Source organism: Falco cherrug, chromosome 2 (assembly GCF_023634085.1).
Source record: "Falco cherrug isolate bFalChe1 chromosome 2, bFalChe1.pri, whole genome shotgun sequence".
Classification (NCBI taxonomy): Eukaryota; Metazoa; Chordata; class Aves; order Falconiformes; family Falconidae; genus Falco; species Falco cherrug.
In genome coordinates, this window is record NC_073698.1 from 21,456,945 (window position 1) to 21,477,697 (window position 20,753).

Here is a 20,753-nt window from a genome sequence, read left to right on the forward strand (position 1 = left end):
CGCTAAGCAGAGACTAAGAGAAACTGGCCTCTTTAGCCAAAGAGAATGGAAGAAAAGATAGCAAAGAAAAGGTGAGATTATTCTTCGTAAATCTATTAGAGGAATGAGCGCAGGAAAAGCAGTAGTCCTATTTGACCTATTAGATTCTGTGGGCACAAAAATATATAGGTTTAAATTGTCCCAGAATAAACCAAGCCCAGAGTGGGTAAGAATGAATCGTAAGAGCAGTGAGGTTCTCCAGCAGCCCTCCAAAAGGAGATGCAAGCAGAGAAGTGGCAGCTTTGGAGACTGATCAGTTTTCTCCCTAAGAAGGCTCTTACAGCTTACGACATCAGAGCACGGCTCTCTTCCAGGAGATCCCATCCAAGCCCTCTGTGCACAGCCAGGCCCTGGGAATCCCTTGGGACATCTAAACTGAGAGTTTCTTAATTTGTGTATCTGGAAAATGGCAGCTGGGGAAGGGTGGGGAGAAGCTCTGAGTTCTGACATTCACATCTACCCTCTTACCTGAGAGCAACTAAGTTCATTGGCCTGTGGGGCATGTCACCAGATCACTGCATTCACTCCTTATTTCTTGGTTAGAATGAAATGATTTTGTATTTATGGGTTGGGAATACTTTTGTGTTGTCAACATAGTGGTTTAACCCCAGCTGGCAACTAAGCACAGTGGTTGAGGCAGCCTACGCTTGATGCTTAGGAAAAGAGAGGAATCAAGGAAAGCATAGAGCAGGGCAGCCTTAGTCTAGTGGCAAGTCAGGAAAATAATTTGCCCAGCAGCATCTGGATCGCTATCAGCAGGGTAAGACTGTAACTACAAAAGCGCAGAAGAGGAGGCTGTAATATTTAAGATCCAGGACAGACATATGACTGATGTTCATCTACCTGGTGTGCCAGGGTGTTGTTCAGACCAACAGATAAATACTTCTGAAGTGTTTGTTTCAAGGTCAAATTTCATTCTCAGTTACTGTTATTAATAAAAAATAAATACATTTTCTTCTTCTCTTCTGTTCTTCCAAGTCCAGTTTTATATAAAAGCAGCAGGAACAGGCTCTTATGATCACTACATACTTATAGAAGCATGAATAGTTTGACAGACATGACCAGAAGTATTTTCATTTCTATGCCATTTGTCAGCCAAAATTGATGACAAATGGTATGGCATTTTCTCTCTATGACTAGTATGCTTTTAAGCAGGGAATTTATCTGTATGAAGTGCTTCTTCATAAGTAGGAGGGCCTGTCTCTAAACTGGGACACACTATGCTGAAAATTTTCATCTAGGAATGCCAAATGTTGCAGAAGCAAGATTAACACAGAGAATTGGCTCCATACAGCATGCCAAGACAGTGGGTAGAAAATCTTTTAAAAGCTGAGAGTACTGAACTCCTTTGCTAATGCTGCAAACCAGTGTGAAAGCACTGAAATGTAGCCTGTTTATTTAGCAGGAGGCATTCACAACAGGAATTGTTGTTGAAAAATACTCTCAGAAGAACTCTGCCAAGATTTGGTGTGCCTGTACTTTGTCGTCTCTTCTTCTATCACTTCACAACATACCCAATACTAGGTATTACTTTCTAAACACATATTTCAATGCTCTTTTTTTTTTTTTTCCTAATTAAAAATACTACAAAGGTGGCCTAACACTGAAAGAAAAAGACCAAGGGACTGAATATGGACATTTCAGCATATGAAACAGAAATAATGTTATTCACAAACAGCTATATTAAGCAACAGGGGTATCATAAAGCTGCATTCACGAGTGTTTGCAGAGTGTTTTGAACTACTTGATTAAACAGCACCTTATTAGTGAAAATTATGATTAATGAGAAGCTTATAACAACAAAGCTCTCTCTCGCTGCAAGCACTGTAATAGAAAGAAATGAGAAGCACATTTCAGATTGGAGTCGTTACATTAACAATTAATAAATGAAGCTCCACTGAAAGGGCATTTGGAAGACTTTTATATTACAGAGTTTAGGCTAACCAAAAAGAACATGCCTTTTTTTCTCTTATTTCTAGTTTTTAATAAAACTTTAAGAGCTTATCGTTATTCTTCTTAATCAAAGTCGTATTCTACAACATGGTGAGAGAGATGCCAGATATCAAGATAAAGGGGCAGGCAGAATCCCCAGGGATCAATACACTCAAATGAGTCTGAGCAATTTTGTTACTCCATTATGTTCCATAAAGCAAGCTGGTGCCTTTTCCATCCAGCTATAACTTTGATCCATTAAAGAAAGAGGAGACAAGGTCCTTCTCATTTATTATTTATGAGACAGGGCATGCACAACTTCTCTGACATCATCCTTGTCACAGCTAATGAGAAACTGAAATAAATCAGTTTTCATGGCATCACAGAAGAGATGGAAAAGCTCTTTCAGCTCTAACGATCCATTTTTCTGCAGTAGGGGAGTGCTTTCTAACATATGCAACCAAGTAATTTATTGTATATAATCGTGTATGTCCCAAAGTGATGAGTTTTCCACACGGCTACTGCTGTTTGGGGGAAGTCCCCATGTACATACACATACATTGTATAAACATCAGACAACCAGTATGATTTAAAGAGGTGAGCTTAATGTTGACAGAAGTAACCAAAACAAACCAGAAAACACTTTAAGTTCTTCAATTCTTAAATCTAATTTGCTGTGGTGGATTACCACTGTTAGGCTGAGACACTGCACGGCACAGGACTGCTGCGGTAACACAAGGCTATGCCAAGAGCCAGGCGAGTGTTTCCAGTGCCAATGCAATATGAACGTGAAGGTGACAAAGTGAAAATTACTTATGAGTGCCTGGAAAAAGACTTCACAATGCTCTACAGTGCAAAAATCACCTTCCAGTGGACAGCTCGCTCCATCTCTTGTTCATGGACTGCTCTAGACAGAGTGCCTGGCTCAGCACATGCTTGTGCTGGTCCCAAGGCGTGAGCTTGGCTGCACCTCTGAGCACAAAGGAGAGAGCTAAGGACCTGAGCAGATATTTGTTCTGTAGCTCTCTTATTTAGTAACACAGATATGGCCAGAGCCTGCAAATTCACCCTTGGGGAGTAAGAGAAATGTGAGATGCTGCTGGAGGATGGGGGCTGGCCAGGGACACTGCTGTTGCAAAAAAAACCCTCATGAGAGTTGATCAGAAGTGGTCATTCATGTAGGAATTGTGCTGGGACAGAGAAGAAAGACAATATGGAGGGAGAAATTTGAGAAGGAAGGGGAAGGTTTATAGGGAGCAGTTTATGGGGAAAGCACAGGTAGCATAAGCAAGGATTGAGAGCCCAGCTGTAATTCCCCTTCTCTCCCAGCAGGTCTCCAGACATCTGACATTAGCAATTTCTTTCATAGCGCAAATGATTTTATGGAACAGGACTCAGCGACAGCTGGTGACTGCTTGTGAAGAGCATCAGACCATTCTGTAGCTACTAGCATGTTCTACAGGATCTCAGCTTACATTAGTTAAAACCCGACAATAATGTTGTTGTTAATGCTGCAGAGCTCCACAGTGTACCATATATAACTAACGAAGCAACAGCCAGGTAAATTAGCCTGTCCTAAAACAAGGTACAAGCTGTTCCCTTTGCTTCACCGAACCTTTGACTAAAACTAGTAATTCAAATACTAACATTGGTATTTCCTTCTTCACAGGAGACCAGAGTGTTAAAGCTTTGACCTTTACTATTTTCCACCAGCTGTCTTATCTCAAATAAATGGTGACTGGGATATGCAATCAACTGTATCATTCTCCTGTAAGAAAAAAGAAGCCAAACCTTACCACTGAAAGGAGCCTGGGGCACATTTGTGCCATCCTGACAGGTCACCAGAGGAGCTCAAAACACCTGCCCCATCATGTCCTGAGTGTAATCATCGCCTATCAGAAATGCTGCCTTGTTTTGGTTTCACCGGGATGGAGACAATTTCTACAGGTAAGTTTAGGGAAGACAACTAAGCCTTATTTATTTCTAGTCTGACCTTCATGGATGCACATTTCTTTGTATGTAAACACATGTAGGTTCTTCACAGGCAGTGTGAAACCTTCCTTCCTCCCTCACACAGCTTTGGTGTACCTCCATCACAACCAACAACATACTTGCTAAAAATTCCTAATAATGACTGTCTTCTATTGGGCTGATCAAGAAGAAGACGAAAAATGTTAATAAACTAGAGCACCCCATTTAAAGATTTAGTTCAAGACTACTAAAATGCAAATATATCCATTAAATATACACTCATAGGAAAAATCTGAGTATGATTTACAGAGAAAACCTAGTGTACCAAATTAATGTGTGACTTTTATTTCTTAGCGGAGGCAGAAATAATTGATGACTAATTGTGTATATAACAAAAAAAATTGCTGAACGAATTAACATATTTCTAAAAAGATTAAGTCTTCCAACAGATCAAATACTTCAAAGTCTGACATGCATTTTTCTCAATTCCATGTGTTGTATTAACCCTTGGAACAAACTGGAAAGCTAGACACCATCTAAACTCTTCAAGAAAATGCTCTTTTGGATTACAAAACCCTACATTTTTTAATGTTTTTACATAAAAACTCATCTAGTATGTTAGAAACTGTGCTTTTGAGAGCAAGGTCCATGCAGCCCCAAACACTGTGGAGTACAATGACCACTGGCTAATTTTAGGTATGCAACATATCAGTTTTCCTGGAAGGGCCTCTGTTTTTTCCATTGATTTTACAGGGACCCTCAGGCAAGCATGGTTCTAACTTGGACATCTTAGGTCCTTCGTATTATTTTTTTATGAATCTGGGCCTGTTGCCTTGAAGGCCATAATAATTAATGCCTGACAAACAGGAAAACAATTAAGAAAGATGGACAGAGAAAGAAAAGTTTTTTGAACTAGCCCCAAAAATGCCAAATTCACCCCAGTGTAATTCTACTGAAAACAATGGAAGCACACAGGAGCTGAACTTTTCCCACCGTCTTCACAGGACAGTAAGCAGACTATAAAACAATTTTATCTAATTAAATTACGTGACGGTCCTGCACATTTTTAGCATGGGAACACAAATTCTCTATGTGGGATTGACTTTTTGTATTCTTAAAACACTCACATGACAATGCAAATGATTACTCTCTCAGTCTTTGGAAATCCTGTTTACAGCTAGAGATGCTGCTTGGTGTTGGGAAGGTGACAATCCAGCCACAGGAGAGAAAGGAACAGAAAGAGCACTGACAATACCACAGCCTCAGCAGTCACATTCACTGCTGGAGCACTCCCTAGGTAGCAGTATTTTGTTACAAGCTCATTAAGGGCTAAATTGGGCCTCTTACAATTCAGTTTCTGGTAGCAAGCAATAAGAAGTTGTTTTTCAAATAAACAGCTGATGGAGCTGTAATACCCCTAAGAATACGACGAGGTGAGTGCAACTCCAAAATCAACGGGAAACCTTCCTTGTGGGTTCCCCAGCGTAAGGGAACGTCTGCCTTACAGCCCCACTGAGGCCATTGTTGCAATAGGGGCAGAAATGCGTAGCTACATGCAGACACCAGCATCAGGAGCTGCAGTTCTGCCAGCTCCCAAAAAGAGATGCACGAAAAAGGACTCCTCCTTGCATCAACTATTCATCCTCCTTAACACGCCAGCACCGCTGCTCATCCCAGCTACCCTGCTGTTACCTCCCCTGCTGCTGGAGTGAGATCTCCCAGTGGTAGTGGTTTCTGCAGCTGCTCGGTAAGTGTCAAGGTACAACCACAGAGGCCATCAAATAGATCATATTCTGTGGTTTAAAGCAAATCACCATGCAGTACTTAGATGAAAGCAAAATTAATATTCTCATACAATAACAAGGATGATACTCATTGCTTAGTTTTTTAATCCACTGACATGCATAGTTTTAGCTACAATAAAAATTTTTGCCTGATTACCAAAAAAATTTGCTGAGAAACACAGTGCAGTAAACTTGCTCTAGCTCTGCTTTTTCACTTGTTTTTAAAGCTGTACTAGATCATTAGGGCATGTGCAGAATAAAAAACACAAAATCATTTGCCAAAGAACAAGATGCTGGATTTCCATGAGAACAAATGTTTACATTTAAAAATACATACATCTACTTCAGCTAGAAACAGACCAGTGATAGGAAAATATTCATTCCTTTGAGTAATAAATCATACTTGGCACTGTCTTTGGGAGAGCTATGTTATGAACCAGTCTCCCAGTGGTAACACACAAAGCTATTGGAATTTCATAAGCTTTCTACAACTGCATACATCAGAAAAATTAAGAATAGAGTACTTGGCATGAAGTAAGTTTGTGTAGCAAGTAATTCTAGGATTTTTTAAAATTAAGTCAGCCACTGTAGCATGAAAAAATGCATTGTGTCCCAGTGCTTGAAGGCAGCGCTGAAATTCAGAGAGAGGCCTTTGCACAGAGAGGGTGGTACTGCAGCAGTCTGCTAGCACATCTACAGAGCAGAGCCCAGCCAGCCATCAGGAAAGAACAACCTCATGTGCGAAGAGTCCTATGCTTCACCCACCCTGCCAGCGCACTGCAGCTCGCGAGTCACCCCAAAATCCTGCAGAGACGCAGACAATACAGTTATTTGCCAAAATACACTATGAAACACGTCACGGTCAATGCTTTCTCCACCTGTGAGTGCAAAAAGCACCAGGGACACCCATAAAACATCTCCCACAAACAACTGCAGTGGCTACGGGATCGGCTATTGAGCTCGTACTTACAGCATCAGCCGGGGTGAAGCTCGGTATTCAACTATTTCTTCATAAACTGCTTCCACATGCTTGTCTGCTCATTGTGCCATTTCTTCCATTGGTTGCTTGTGTTTGACAGCATCTGGACCGCAAAATGATCCTTCCCCCCCTCTTCCGCAAAATCAGCAGGCTGTGGAGGGATGCGTGACCACTGCTGCAGCCACCCTGTATCCACACAGCCCAATGCAGCAGAGGCTTTAGCTCCCCCTTCCCAGCGTGGGGGTTTTTTTCTTTCTTTGTGTGTGTGGTGTGTTGTGTGTTTTTTTTTTTTAAAGAGACACGGTCCTGACTAACCTCAGGTTTCAGGAGTGCAATACAAACTGCAGGCACGGGGTAGTCATCGGGTGGAGAAGGCTACTGAGACAGAAGGGCAAAATTTGGTGTTTGGAAGAGGTGTTACTCAAGGCATAACATGTATTTGAAGTAAGTATCTCCTGTAACAGATCCAATGTTATGGTCTGTTCTGTTTAATTCAGATTTACTTCCTGACACTTTGCTGCACTATTTCTTTTTTTGACATTTCTTTCAGCTTAAATTATAGAAATAACAGGATTTCTACCTATTTATTTCATGCTTGAACTATCCTGCTGTGTCAAAATGTTCACAATTTGAAGAAGTCGCCCATGAAAACTTCTGTCTGTGTAGCAGCTTTAGTAAATACCATTACTGTTCTGCTTTTGCTTCTTTCCTTTACCAACAGTAAAGTATGCTGGCGCTGTGTAGGACTGCCTTAGATTAATTTCATCAGTGCTGATTACATCAAGGCTCAGAAGTCTATGTGCTACCAGTAGCATCCCAAGTTAGGTTTCTTTTTTCCATGTTGGCACAGGTAGCTGTTAGCACTTACACATTTTAAAATTTAGCTCCTTAGATACTTCACATTTATACTTCTACTTGTGTCATCAACTCTGCACAAAGCAGACCTCAGAAGAACTGGGGATCTCAAATACAACCTTTAACAGAAAAAGGACCACTGAAGGCATTGCTAAGATTTTTTTCGTTCTCTCACCTTAGTCACCCATGTTAACCTGTCAGGTTGTCCTCCAAGGAAAACCAAGAAACTTTTCCCTTGAAGGCTCTTCTAACTTTGCCAGTCCTGCTGCTTTGAACTCCACCTGCCAGTGTGGAGTGCTGTCCCTCCCCATGGTCCAGCAACCCACAGCCAGAAACACACGGTTCCAACCCCTGGCAGTCTTCATTTAAAATGCTATATTCAGTGCTATAGCACTTTCCAAGAGCTTTGGGACTGGCTGAAAGTGTGAGATTAGGGATTTCTTGGGAGTCTGGAGCTCCCTTTTCCCCTCTGCAGTCCTTGGCTGCACAGGATGCACTAGAAATAGCTTGTCTACAGGGTAACACCTGCAGAGGCAGAGAAAACAAATATTGACAGGAAGAAAACACAGTGCTATTGCAGCTTTATACAGACAGAGGACGACTCCTTAGAGAATTCCTGGACTTTACTGTGACTTTGCTGCTTTTGATTAAAAAAAATAAAAACTGTTTCCTGCCAAGGAGCTGAGGCTGACTTCTCTCATACTGAAGGTTAAAGTAACACTGAGAACACCAAGAGGCCTCTGCAGCATTGTATAAAAGGATTTATTAATCTTACAAGGCCTGTTTCATGTTAAAGTACATCTGATAGAAATCATTTGTGTTATCACAAGCAGTTTACCAGAGGAGGCCAACATCCTTATGTTGAGAGCACTTGTCTAAATATTTAGAGAAAGGTCGAGAGGTACTGACCATAAGTAAGCAACAAAACTGGCCCTACAGTATTGGTTTCTGTACCACAGAGACCAGGAAAAACATATTTTTCTGGTCATCATATCTCAGCTTTACGAAAGTTCACCACGGTCACAGTAAGAAATCCTCTCTGAGTTCAAGGAAACAAAAGGACATTGTAACCAGGCAGAGCAGACTGTTTAGCCAGGATAACATGCAGTGCCAGTCTCCAGAACCCTGCCCCACTGGCTAAGCTCCTGCAGCACAATGATCTCACACAGCTGTCGTGTTGCCCCTAAGTTTAGCTGCCGAAAGCGTTGGCTTCAATGCAGTGGCACGCTGAGAATGACACCTTTTGCTTCCCAAGCAGGGCACGCGTGTTGGTTGCAACTGCCTCGGGCTGTGCTGGCCACAGAGGTCAGCAGGGTGGCATTAGCCCTGCTTATCAATCTCAGATGCTGAAAGCAGAAAAAAATCCATATAGAGGGGTGAGAATGAAGTCATGGATGACACAGGAAGCATTGTGAGGACAGAAGGCAATGTAGGACAGGACACTGAAAAGAGAATGTTTTAAAATGTTTTAAAATGATTTTCTCACAAAGTGCTCAAATCTTTTTTAAGCAGCAGGCATCAAGAGTCCTCCTTTGAAATTCCCTTCCTAGAGTGAAAAATAGATTGGGAACTGCTAGCATTATTAGCAATCTTCTCACAAAAGCATGGCAGCTGAGGGCAGCCCTGTGTCTGGAAACCGAGCCTGGAAGAGCAGCTGGGCTTCCAATGTGGGAAGCAGGTGAAGGCTGAATTTCCCCTCCAGAGACATTTTAAAACAAAAGCAAAAATAAATATTTGATTGATGCATTCACCATCCCAGCTGTGAAAACCAGGTAAAATTAGAAGTCTCATTGCTGCTGCTGAGTTTGACATGACTTTTATTGGTGCCAGCATGGGTGAAGTGCAGCCAGCTACCCAGATGGGTCACCCACAAGGCTGACACCTTATAAAGTTCACCCACCTCCTCCCTCAGCCAGAAACTTTCTTCTTGCTTTGCCTCTTTTGTTTCACCTCCCTCCTCCCCAGATGGGCCACCTCCTCTCACACAACAACCCTGGTGCTGGCAGCCTCTGTGCGATGCCCACAGAGGGAGCTGCACAAAGCCACATCTCCTGCTGCCCCTTGCAGCACAGTGGCCGTGGCAGGGTGGGGAGAGCTGGGCTCCCACCAGCCAGCACCGGGCTGGGGGCAGCCAAAAACACATGCTGTCACACACCCCTGCAACACACCGTGCCAATGCAGTGCTCCAGGCTGGGCAAATGGTTTCATCACCCACATGCAGCCCACAGCCATCACCACAATGAGGGGAGCTGAAATCTTCCCCAAAATGCGATGTATTGCATTGACGTAATGGGCACAGATCAGAAGTTATATGGGAGCTCTGACTGCTTTAACTTTGTGGAAAATCTCAGAAGAGGTGATGCAGCCATTAAGAGAAATATGAAATGGAATTCAAAATCTTAACCAGTTAATTTTTGTAGAGAGAGCTCTAATTCCTAGACGACTTGATTACATTTTTCTGGGCATTGCAAGATTTCACTCCACAAGCTCTTGGAGGAAACCCAGCAATTTTCTCTTTAATCCACTTCCCCAGCCCCCAGCATTCCTAACCTCACATTAAAGGGGATAAAAATGAAGCTTGGCTATAAAACCTTCCTGCAAAATCCATCTGTTAGTGACCTGCCTGGTACCTGTTAGTGTAACAGCAAAGACTAAGTGGGCTCTTTGACATGAATGAATGTTCAATAGATAACTAATTAGTGACACTTAAAATTAAGTTGAATTGCTGACTATCTGAATCCATTTCTTAAAATACCAACAATAGTGAGTGGGCTTTTATCGTATGAGGTTAAATGTCTGGGACTGCATTAGTTGGATATTGTAGTAAGATCACTGTAATATAGCAAATGCTTCAGCACAGCCCACTCCAGCTGTCCCAAGTCACTCACCTGTGGTTTAAAGGTGCTGCAGGGAAAATAAATTTTAAAAAAAGAAGAAAGATGCAAAAGGTGATCTAACTGAAAAATGTCCAGTACCGTGAGTGCCATGACTCTTGAGTCTGATATTTTTTAAAGTTAAAATAGTGATTTCTGCATTTTATAATTGATCATATCTGCAGTAGACCTCTTGTTAACCTTGATAAAAAGACAGAAATATTAAAAATTAACATTTCTAGGCTGTGATCTACGATGATTAAAATACCATCTTTCCCAGGCTATTAGTGCCATAACAATCACAATGCCAGCAAGGCCAGGCTATTAGTGTTTGGGTGATTAAAATACCAGCCTGGTCTTCTAGAGCCAGTTATTAGTATGTTGCCAGCCCAGGCTGTTAGTGTTAGCACCACCAATGGTGTGGAATTTTATAGCCCTTTGAGAATTTAATTTAGGCTCAGATTAGCTTGACATGCTGCTTTTTCATTAACTATACTTTCCATCACTGAAATTTATAGATGCATATTTCAAATATTAATGGAATCATAAGAAAAATATATTTTGGTGCATTTGTACCACCATTATAACAGAAAATTTAACGTACCATCTGGGCAGGAGAAGTCATGAAACAACTGGGTTATCAAGTAAGAATTCAAAGCAGGGAAATTAAAACAATAATGAAACATATTCACCCTCTAACTAAAATGTAAATGCCAACTCTGTCAGCCCATGGCATGCAGCCCGACCAGAGCCATGCAGTCTGACTGACCCCATTTGCCCAGGGTAGTAGATGTATTAACTACTGCAGTGCACTGCAGCCCTCTATTTCCTTGAGGCAGGTGGGGAACAGCTGGTGTGGAGAGCTGGCTTTGACACCAAGTGTTCAAATTCAGGAGATGGGCTTTCTCTATGATTACTACTGGCAACACCTACAGAGGGACAAAACTCTACATCAAAGGCAAAAATGGCTGTGTAAGGTGCAGAAACCTCAGCTCTGGCTCCCCAGTTTGGTGGGACCATGAAGAACCAGCCTTGTAGAAGTGTAGAGGAATGAAGGCAGGTTAATTATCATTGATAATATACAGCTGTGGGCTGGCTTCAGGGGCGGTGGGTTGGATGATGTGGATAGGGTGCAGCTGTGGCTGGTTCCTGCTAAGTAGTTAAATAGCTCTAAGGACTGTATGAAGGGTGGCTAATGAAGAGAGACCTGGAAGAAGCAGATGGAGGAGAGACAAAGAGAAGGAAGATGCAAAGGCAAGAAGCAGGGTGGACTGGCCTGAAGAGGATGAAGAAACAGCATGGACAGTAGATGAACCTTTGAAACCTTGTGGGGGGTTGGTGGCTGTGCTGGGGCAAGGGGTAGGAACTACCTACTGAAGTTAATTTAGTATGGGATAGTAAAAGTCTTGTTGCAGCCTACTAGTTTTTTTGTGCTGCAACATAGAAGCAGATACTTAGAGGAGGCTGAAGCCATGTCACATCAGATAGTTTGGACTGTAGCCCTTAGACTATCAGGGTGCAACTCTGAATTGCATCTACACTGCTTCTTAGGAATGGAATAGGGTTCATATATATGCATATATATATATACTACATACCATATACACATTCATATATGCATATTGACCATTTACTGCTACTTTTTATTTCCTGTCTTTAACCATCTATCCAGATATCCATGTAGTCTTACCCTGTGACTAATTAAAATTGCTCAAAAACCTTTGGCAGTGAATTCAAATGCCTTTAGGAATATCTCTATTCAATTGGGTGTGATTTGTACTTACAACATTCACATTGACTTTTGCCCAATGTCATAGTTATTCATGTGTCCTCTAATTTTATTCTTTATAAGAAATCTTGTAAAAGTGTCCTGTACAGATGTTGAACATACCAGTCTGCAGTTCCTCAGCTCCCTTTTGGGACCCTTTCTGGAAAATGGTCTCAGCGGTCTCTTTCCAGCCCTGTGAGAGCCAAAGGGGTTTGAAGAAAAAATTACAAGCATGGACAGTCATTCAGGTATTTCACTCCTGAATTCTTAAATGAACTTATTTTTGAAAATTTCTAGGTAAAACATATGTCCCTGGTAATTTGTTACTCCTCATTTTATCTACTTTTCTATACATACTTCACTTCAAGGCAGCTGCTCTGTGTAGCTTTTGCCTGGAAGGATGCCAGCATGGAGTTTCCCTTGTGCTCTGTTGTGGTGAACATAGATGCAAATAACTGTTTCAGCTTGTCTTGCTATGGGCTTATTTTTGTTGTTTAGCATGGAAGAGCTTTATGGCAAGTGTTTGGGGAAAAAAAAAAAAAAACATGTAGAATTAGTTTTGTGCTTTTTGGGGCTTTTCCTCAGTCATCAGCTCAGAGATGTGTCATTTCCAGTCTTATTTATGAAGGGTATTTTCCTACTCAAGAAGTTTTACCTAAGCAATGGTAGCTAATACCTTTGCAAACATGATATCACGCGGAGTGTAATATAGGCATGAGCTAGCATTAATCATTATGTTCAACAGGCAAAGCAGAGTCATGTTTAACACTTTGTCATGATTTAAATGCCAAAGAAATATGCTCAGGAGAGAAAGAGGAAAACGTCTATATGTAACAATTTCCAGACACCTCAACAGATACAAGTAAAATTAAGGAAAACATTTCAGGGATCTCTCGTCTTTCTCTCCGGCACCTGCTTACTGGGGATCATGGCAGAGTAGAAGAGCCAGCTGTGTGAAATGAGGGGTGCTGAGCTGTGGCTTGAAGGCAGACTGGTGGTGTGAGTCCGACTGCAGTGCCAACAAGCCTGTACCTTGCACCCTGCCTCCATCCTGCAGTCAGAGAAAAGATTATTAATTGTTACAGTAAATAATTAAAAGATATAAAATATGCATACATTATGTATACAGTCTATATGTAAACATATAATGTAATTTTATGAGTTTTATTTGTTTCTTCCAAAAATCTATAAAATTTGATAATCATAATAATTATCATAAAGGTTGTTGATAAACATTATCTGCTGGTGTGGTGCAGCCATGAAGAAGGAAAGTGTGATCTACAGGAGACAGAAAATAGGAAGTTACTAGTGAGTGAGAACTATTTGCAAGGTTCTACATGATTCTGATTTAATCCTGCTTAAGCAGGGTGCCAAGAAGTTGCAGAGAACGGATTCAGAGAAGCCCTCGCAATACAGTTAGAAAAGCAGTGTTCACTTTGAAAGAAGAGATAAACCTGCTTAACTTGTTTATTAAAGGAAGGTGAACAATATGACTGATCATCAGCAATACCCATGTATAGCCAGGAAGCAGAAGATATTTTTAAGCTATATGGGACAGTATTCATTTCTCATCCAGAAACACTCATCTTTCCACGCATTTTTTCCTTTTTTTTTTGTGGCTACTCCAGAGTTTATTTTCACTTTTTTTTTTAGCAGAGTCTGATCCTTGAGTATAAAGTCAAAAAGTATTTCCTTCCAAACCACCTTCCTAAATTAGTGTTCATGAACTTGATAACCAGCTTTGCCTTTTACCTTGTGTTTCATCTCTGCTGTGCACCAGTGTATTGGTCTCGCTATCAGACAACTCACTCATGGGGAAAATCTTGTTCATCTTCCCTTACTTGCTTTTCATCTGGCTTAAGAGCTACTCCCTGCCATCTTGCAATTTCTCTCATGTATTGTGTTTAGGCTCCACCTAAAAGTCAGTGGCTTTTTATTTCTGACCTCTAGTATTTCATACTAGTTAAGTATAAATGGAGTTCTTCTCCCACCTTTCCTCCTCCACCTCCTGTTCTCCCTTCCCTTGAAATCAGGTAGAGGGTCCAAAGCAGTCATTTCAGGAGGTTGTTCCCAAAGGTCTGAAGACGCGATTTCTCCATGATCTGCAGAAACATCTCAGCCTGAAGCAGGATTTCTTGTAGGATTTTGCTGCTAACTGGCCTTGCTTTTTCTCTTCTTTGATGTATCATCTGGCTACACAAATATGTAGAAGGCAAAACGGAAAGGAATGGTTGATGGCCATGAGAGAGCCCTGAAGTTGTGCTGACCTCTGCCAGGATCACAGAGAGCCCAGCACAGCCTGACCATGGACTGCTGTTCCCAAAACGAAGCTGCGCCTGGTGCCTTTGCACCCACACAATGTTCAGCATGCCACCCAGGCACGTGGTCCACAAATAGGCAGGAACTGGCTGCCACACACGTCAAAACGTGGACAGACAAAATGGGAAGGTTCTGATTAGTGAAGTTTTCCATTATAATCTTACAGTGATGCTGTCTGTCTCCTTTTCATTGTCAAGGAATATTTTTATTTACCGGGAAGTGTAGACTCTCTTAAGGGATCAGATGTTAGGTGAAGTTCTCAAATAAAATAAATAATACAATAACAAAATAATGACTGTAGTGGCATCCCTACCTGTGATGCTGTCAGCCCTCGGGCTCAGTGGTAGCACTGTACTCGGGTGCACTCTACAGCTGCTTCATGACATTTCCTAACAGTCTATCATTTGGCCCAAAGTGACCCCAGCAGACCCATCCCATCAAAAATGTCAAACTCAAAAGCTTCCTTTCTGTTAGTTACCTAAGACAGCTGTACAAGAAAAAACTGATCTCTAATAGGTGCTCTGATACTTTCTTTCCTTCAAAGGTACTTCTCACTCCTGTGTGTCTCAGGCAATGGTTGCCTGATGGCGTAGCACCAAGTTGTTTCTAGGCCTCCTCTAGGGGTACTGTACTGCATTTCTAGCTATTCTGTAGGAATATGAAACTTTAAGGCCAGTGTTTGCTTTATGTGTTTAGATTTTTTGACTCTTAACAACATTAGCTATTGAATTTTTGATAATGCCTGCTCTTTATAATAAATTGCTGTGGTTGCAAGGTAATGGTGAGCAGAAGTTACATCATTAACCTAGTCATCCCTATAAATATACAGATTCCCTTCATGTCTGTGCGTTTTGTTAGTCACTCTACTTTTCTGGGTCTAACTGGAGTCCTCTGGAAACCATCAGGCATCTCTTCAGGGAGTATCAATTCCCTGAAGTTCAGCTTCTCTCTGCCCTGCATAGCATCTGACTCCCAGTTCTGCACTTTCAACATCTGCTTAGGTTATCATAGGCTGGTATCTGGACCCTGACATGCCTTTCCTTGGTGTATTCCTTCCTGAAGCAAGGCTGCCGTCACCTGCCACACCAGCACACTTGGAAGCTCTTTTGTGCACAGCTCTGTCGATGCCCATGAGCACTCACACAGCCCAAAGACTGTCAAAGGCTAGGGGAGCTGTTGCTGGGTATATTATTCAATATACCAGAAATCATGCTGGAAATCACAAACGGTGATGATGTTCTATCAGGCAACTAGGATAACATGTCCTCAGTTTTGATGACAGATAATGATTTCTTTTCAGTGCCCTTGTAAGTGACTTCAGATTGATTAATACTCTCACTTCCAATTTTCTCACCTTCGCTGAGTTCAGATCCACTTTATCAAGACACTGCATCTTTCATGCTTGCCTGTTTCTCATTCAGGAGCTCCACCAGAGCTAATGGAACATTCATTTTGGTGGACTTACGTATTACACTCACACGGGACGTTGAAGCAGACGCAGCTCAATTTTCCTGTGCTCTGAACCAAAAGCTATTTAGCTGTGATTAGCACAATCCTGATCCCAAGCTATTAAGCTCTGCTGAGAGGCAAAGTGTATTAGCTTAGGCTGGATGCCACATAAACACTTGGGAGCAGGGAAAGAGTGAGCTCATGTTGGTCTGCAAAAAATCATGTAGCCATATCCGTTGCCTACATGCATGGATCTATTTCTAATTGAATTTTGCAGATTACACCAATTTGGGGGGATTAATGAATACAGTTGAGAGAAGGCCATTCAGAGAGACCTAGACAGGCTGGGGGTATGGTCCAACCTTATGAAATATGAAGACAAATGCAAATTCCCGCTTCTGGAAAGGAAGAGCCCCTGGCGCCAGCACAGGCTGATTCTGCCTGGCCTGGGGCAGCTCTTTGGAGAAGGCCCTGGGGGCCGGTGGGCAGCAAGCTGAGCATGAGCCAGCAGTGAACCTGGCAGCAACGAAGGCCAACAGCATATTGGACTGCATGAACAGTGGCAGGGCCAGAGACCAAGGGAAGTGATTACCCTCTTTACTTAGCATTCATTAGACCAAATCTAGACTACTGCATCCAAATTTGGGGCCCCAAATACAGGAGAAACATTGACTAACTGGGTCGAGTTCAGCAGAGGCCACCAAGCTGGTGGGGGCTGGAGCACTGGCCCTATAGGGAGAAGCTGGAGGAGTGGGCTTGTTCAGCCTGAGCAGAGATAACTTCAGGGGACCTAACAGCAGCTCCCAGTGCCAACAGGGAGGTCACTGAGGAGAAGGAGCCAGGCTCTTCACAGCAGCGTGGAACAGGAAGATGAGAAACAGCAGGTATATGCTGAAAGAAGAGAGGTTAAAATTAGCGTACTGGTTTTGGCTGGGATAGAGTTACATTTCTTCATAGCAGCCTGTATGGGGCTGTGTTTTGGACTGGTGCTGAAAGCAATGTCGATAACACAGGGATGTTCTAGCTTCTACTGAGCAGTGCTTACACAGCATCAAGGCCTTCTCTGCTCCTCATACTGCCCTGCCAGTAAGTAGGTTAGGAGCACAAGAAGGCTGGAGGGGATGCAGCCAGGATAGCTAATCCCAACTGACCAAAGAGATGTCTCAGACCATATGGTGTTGTGCTCAGAAACAAACAATTAAAAAAAAAAATCAATTATTAAACTGTTTCTATCTCAACCCACAAGTTTCTTTCTTACTTTTACCCTTCAGTTTCTTCTCCCCATCCCACTGGGGGGGCAGTCAGTGGGCGACTGTGTGGTGCTTAGTTGCCAGCCAGGGTTAAACCACTACAATTGGATAATTATTTTTTTTTCCCATGAGGATACCCAAGCAGAGGCACAGGTTGCCCAGAGAGATGATGCACTTTGTGTCTTTCGAGGTTTTTAAGCCCTGGCTGGATGAAGCCTTCACCAGCCCGGTCTGACTTCAGAGCTAACCCTTCTGTGAGAGGAGGTTGCACCAGAGGCCTCCCGCAGTCCCCTCTGCTTAGATTATCCTGCAGTCCTGTGATCCCATGATTCTCCATGTTCATCCTCTTGAAAATATGTCCCTCCAGTAGACTAAAATTCTGGGTTGATATCACAGCAAAGGCTCCACTTCCTTCCTGCCACACATGCAGAGCCACCTCTTGCTATACCTTGTACCTGCCTGGGGTCCAACCTCAGCACTGTGGCCATGCTTCAGCAAGATGGCTGAAACAGCTTTCTTTGGAAGCTGAGTGGGAAAAAATTCTTCATCCCTCCTTATAAGTAGTTCTTGATCTAAAAACTAAAACCAAAAACAAACAAACAAACAAAAAACCCAAACCCACTGCACCTTTACCTTAATTTCACATAAACAGGTCAAAAAAGAATGATGATAGCCCCTTTATCTCTCCATTAGGAAGCTTAAATGGGCATCTGGGCTATCTGCCTTGAAGACCCACATGTAGGTGCATTTCCATTAGATATTCTACAAGACAATAAAAACCTCCATGAGTAGTATATGAGTGCACATTTGTATGTGATATTGTTCTCACATTGCCTCAAGGATAGTTCAGGTCATGGCTGAAGAGTTTTATTCCCAGACCAAATGCATTGTTCATAATTTTTAATAAAACTAGAATTGAGTAGTTGGGAGTTGACTAGATGATCACCGTAGGTCCCTTCCAACCAAACTGTGCTATTCTAAGTACTTCAAGTGTTGTTCTTCAAACTCGAAGTTTAGGTATTTTTGAAGGGAAAAAATAAAAACTAGAAAAAAAAACAAACATGAAGTATTCAATTATATAAGCACCATGCCACTTTGCTTTTGTTAACTCCACAAAACTAGTGATACAGGAAGAGATAAGGAAGTGCAGCATTACCACCTGAGGAAGGATGGAGGAGCATGTCCCTCAGACTGGGATGGAAAAAAATCTCTTCTGTTGGGACAGTTGGGACAGTGTCGTCGCTGAGAGGACTGAAAGTGGTATATACACAGCCAATAGAAGCACCCATTATCCAGAATAGTATACATTTTCATGCAATATGGCTACAGAAGCCGGTGCCAGGTACCCACGCTTCTGCCGGCGCTGGCATGGCGGAACAGCCACCGCATCGCTCACCGCCCTGCCGGTCCGCACCTGCACCCCCTGCCCCGTGTCCCCCGGCCCGGGGAGCTGGGCCCTGGGGCTGCACCCCCGTCTTTCACCACGAGAGGGCGCCCCAGCCCCGCCAGCGGGGCCCGGCGGCGCGCGGCGCCCCCCCATCCCCACCCCCATCCCCATCCCCACCCCCACCGCCATCCCCACCCTCATCCCCATCCCCACCGCCATCCCCATCGCCATCGCCATCCCCACCCCCATCCCCATCCCCACCCTCATCCCCATCCCCACCGCCATCCCCACCCCCATCCCCATCCCCACCGCCATCCCCATCCCCACCGCCATCCCCATCCCCATCCCCACCCTCATCCCCATCCCCACCGCCATCCCCATCCCCACCGCCATCCCCATCCCCACCGCCATCCCCATCCCCATCGCCATCCCCATCCCCATCCCCACCCTCATCCCCATCCCCACCGCCATCCCCATCCCCACCGCCATCCCCACCCCCATCCCCCATCCCCACCCTCATCCCCATCCCCACCGCCATCCCCATCCCCACCCCCATCCCCATCCCCATCGCCATCCCCACCCCCATCCCCACCGCCATCCCCATCCTCATTCCCGGGCCAGGCTGCGGCCCCGCCCGAGCCCGAGCGAGCCGCTCCCGCAAAGCTGCCTGGCGGAAAGCAAGCGCCTGACAGCAGCCTCGGCTTACTGTGTTTTGTTTTGTTGTTTTTTTTTTTCCCCTCAGTGAATGTGTTCCCATTGGGAATAAGAACAGGCTGCGGGATCACATCCAACAGAGAGCAGAGCCTGCTCGTAGCTTGTCCACCAAAGCGTGTGGTTGTGTTTGGGGTTCTATTACAGGATAACATATTTAAAATAATGGTATTTGTGAACTCATGGTCTCATCTTTGCAGCTATGTGTCCCTGTGCTTCAAAGTCAGACATTGCATATGTTTCTCTTTTAGTAGAGGGTAAGTTAAAAATACTAATGGAGCTAGAACTAGAAAAAATGGCATTAACCAAATACTCAGAATAATTCAGAAAAACATCCTGTCTCTGATGAGACCTCAGAAACCCAATTACCGTCACTTCTTTGCAAAGTTGCTCTTAAAATTGTAATGGAAGTGCAGATGCCCTGGTGCCAGCAGGACCCCTGCACACACGGACATGCACTGTACTTTCTTTCCATGCAACGCTTGCCATATTCTTTCACTGAAGCATATTCCGAGCTGCATTTTGGTAGGCATCCAGATGACTTCAGGCATGGGTGTGCTCCAGCCAAATTGTTAATATGAATAATGATTCGCCGTAGTGAAAGCAACACATACCTGTGTAATATTCATCAACATGAAAGGCCGATGCAGGTAGCAGCATATTAGCCACCCTGTTAGTTTTGGTCAATGCTGCAATTTAATAGTTGTCACACACGTTTGGTTTTTTTTTTTTATTTTAAAACTTACGTGAGAGACCAACTCGTTGCAAATTAATCACCATTGCAGAAGGGAAAGGCGAGGAACAGGTTGGTCTAGTTGTACAGTTAGAAAGAACCAGGGGCTAGATTTGGTAAGACTGTGCCCTAGCATGCATTTAATTTTAAGTTCATAAGCAATTCATTTACATCAGCATGGTTATTCTCATGTTTGAAATTAAGCACCTGTATAAATGCCATACAGGATTGGACCTCTCCCTTCAATACCCTCGGAGTGTTCACACAATAGTGCCCTTTGTACTGTCTGAAAATCTGGTTCCTCAGCTTCCTTCGCCTGCAGTGATACTGCACAATATGGGAAGCAGGTCATTTTGGGCCCACTCCTACTGTGAGCTCCATTTAAGCAGATGTCAAAGCCTTCAAGAGTCTCTGTAGCCCAAGCCTCTCCCAGCCTGTTTGCACCAACTGCAGTGATGAACCCAGGTGCCTGTAGCATTCCCCTCCACCCCCACCCCCCCACCCCCCATATAAAACTGAGACTCAAACTGTGGCAAAACAACTTCAGCCCAGTAATTTGAGATCGTTGCTGCACCAGGGGAACAGCAGTTTTAGCTTGCATAAAACTTAGGCAGTGCCTTGTCATGACAAAACGTGCGATTTACTTACAGCCTCCAAAATTCTGTAAATTACTTCTAATTAGGACACTGTAAGAATACAGTCC

General features: G+C 43.4%; 1 protein-coding gene across 1 annotated transcript in view; it reads right to left on the minus strand.

The window, feature by feature from the left end:
• Positions 1–6,896, minus strand: part of SACS (sacsin molecular chaperone) — a 60,102-nt gene extending 53,206 nt beyond the window's left edge. Inside the window, exon 1 of the mRNA XM_055701359.1 lies at positions 6,697–6,896. The gene's annotated coding sequence lies outside the window, so the exon portion shown is untranslated. The remainder of the gene's footprint in view (positions 1–6,696) is intronic.
• Positions 6,897–20,753: the final 13,857 nt, after the last annotated feature.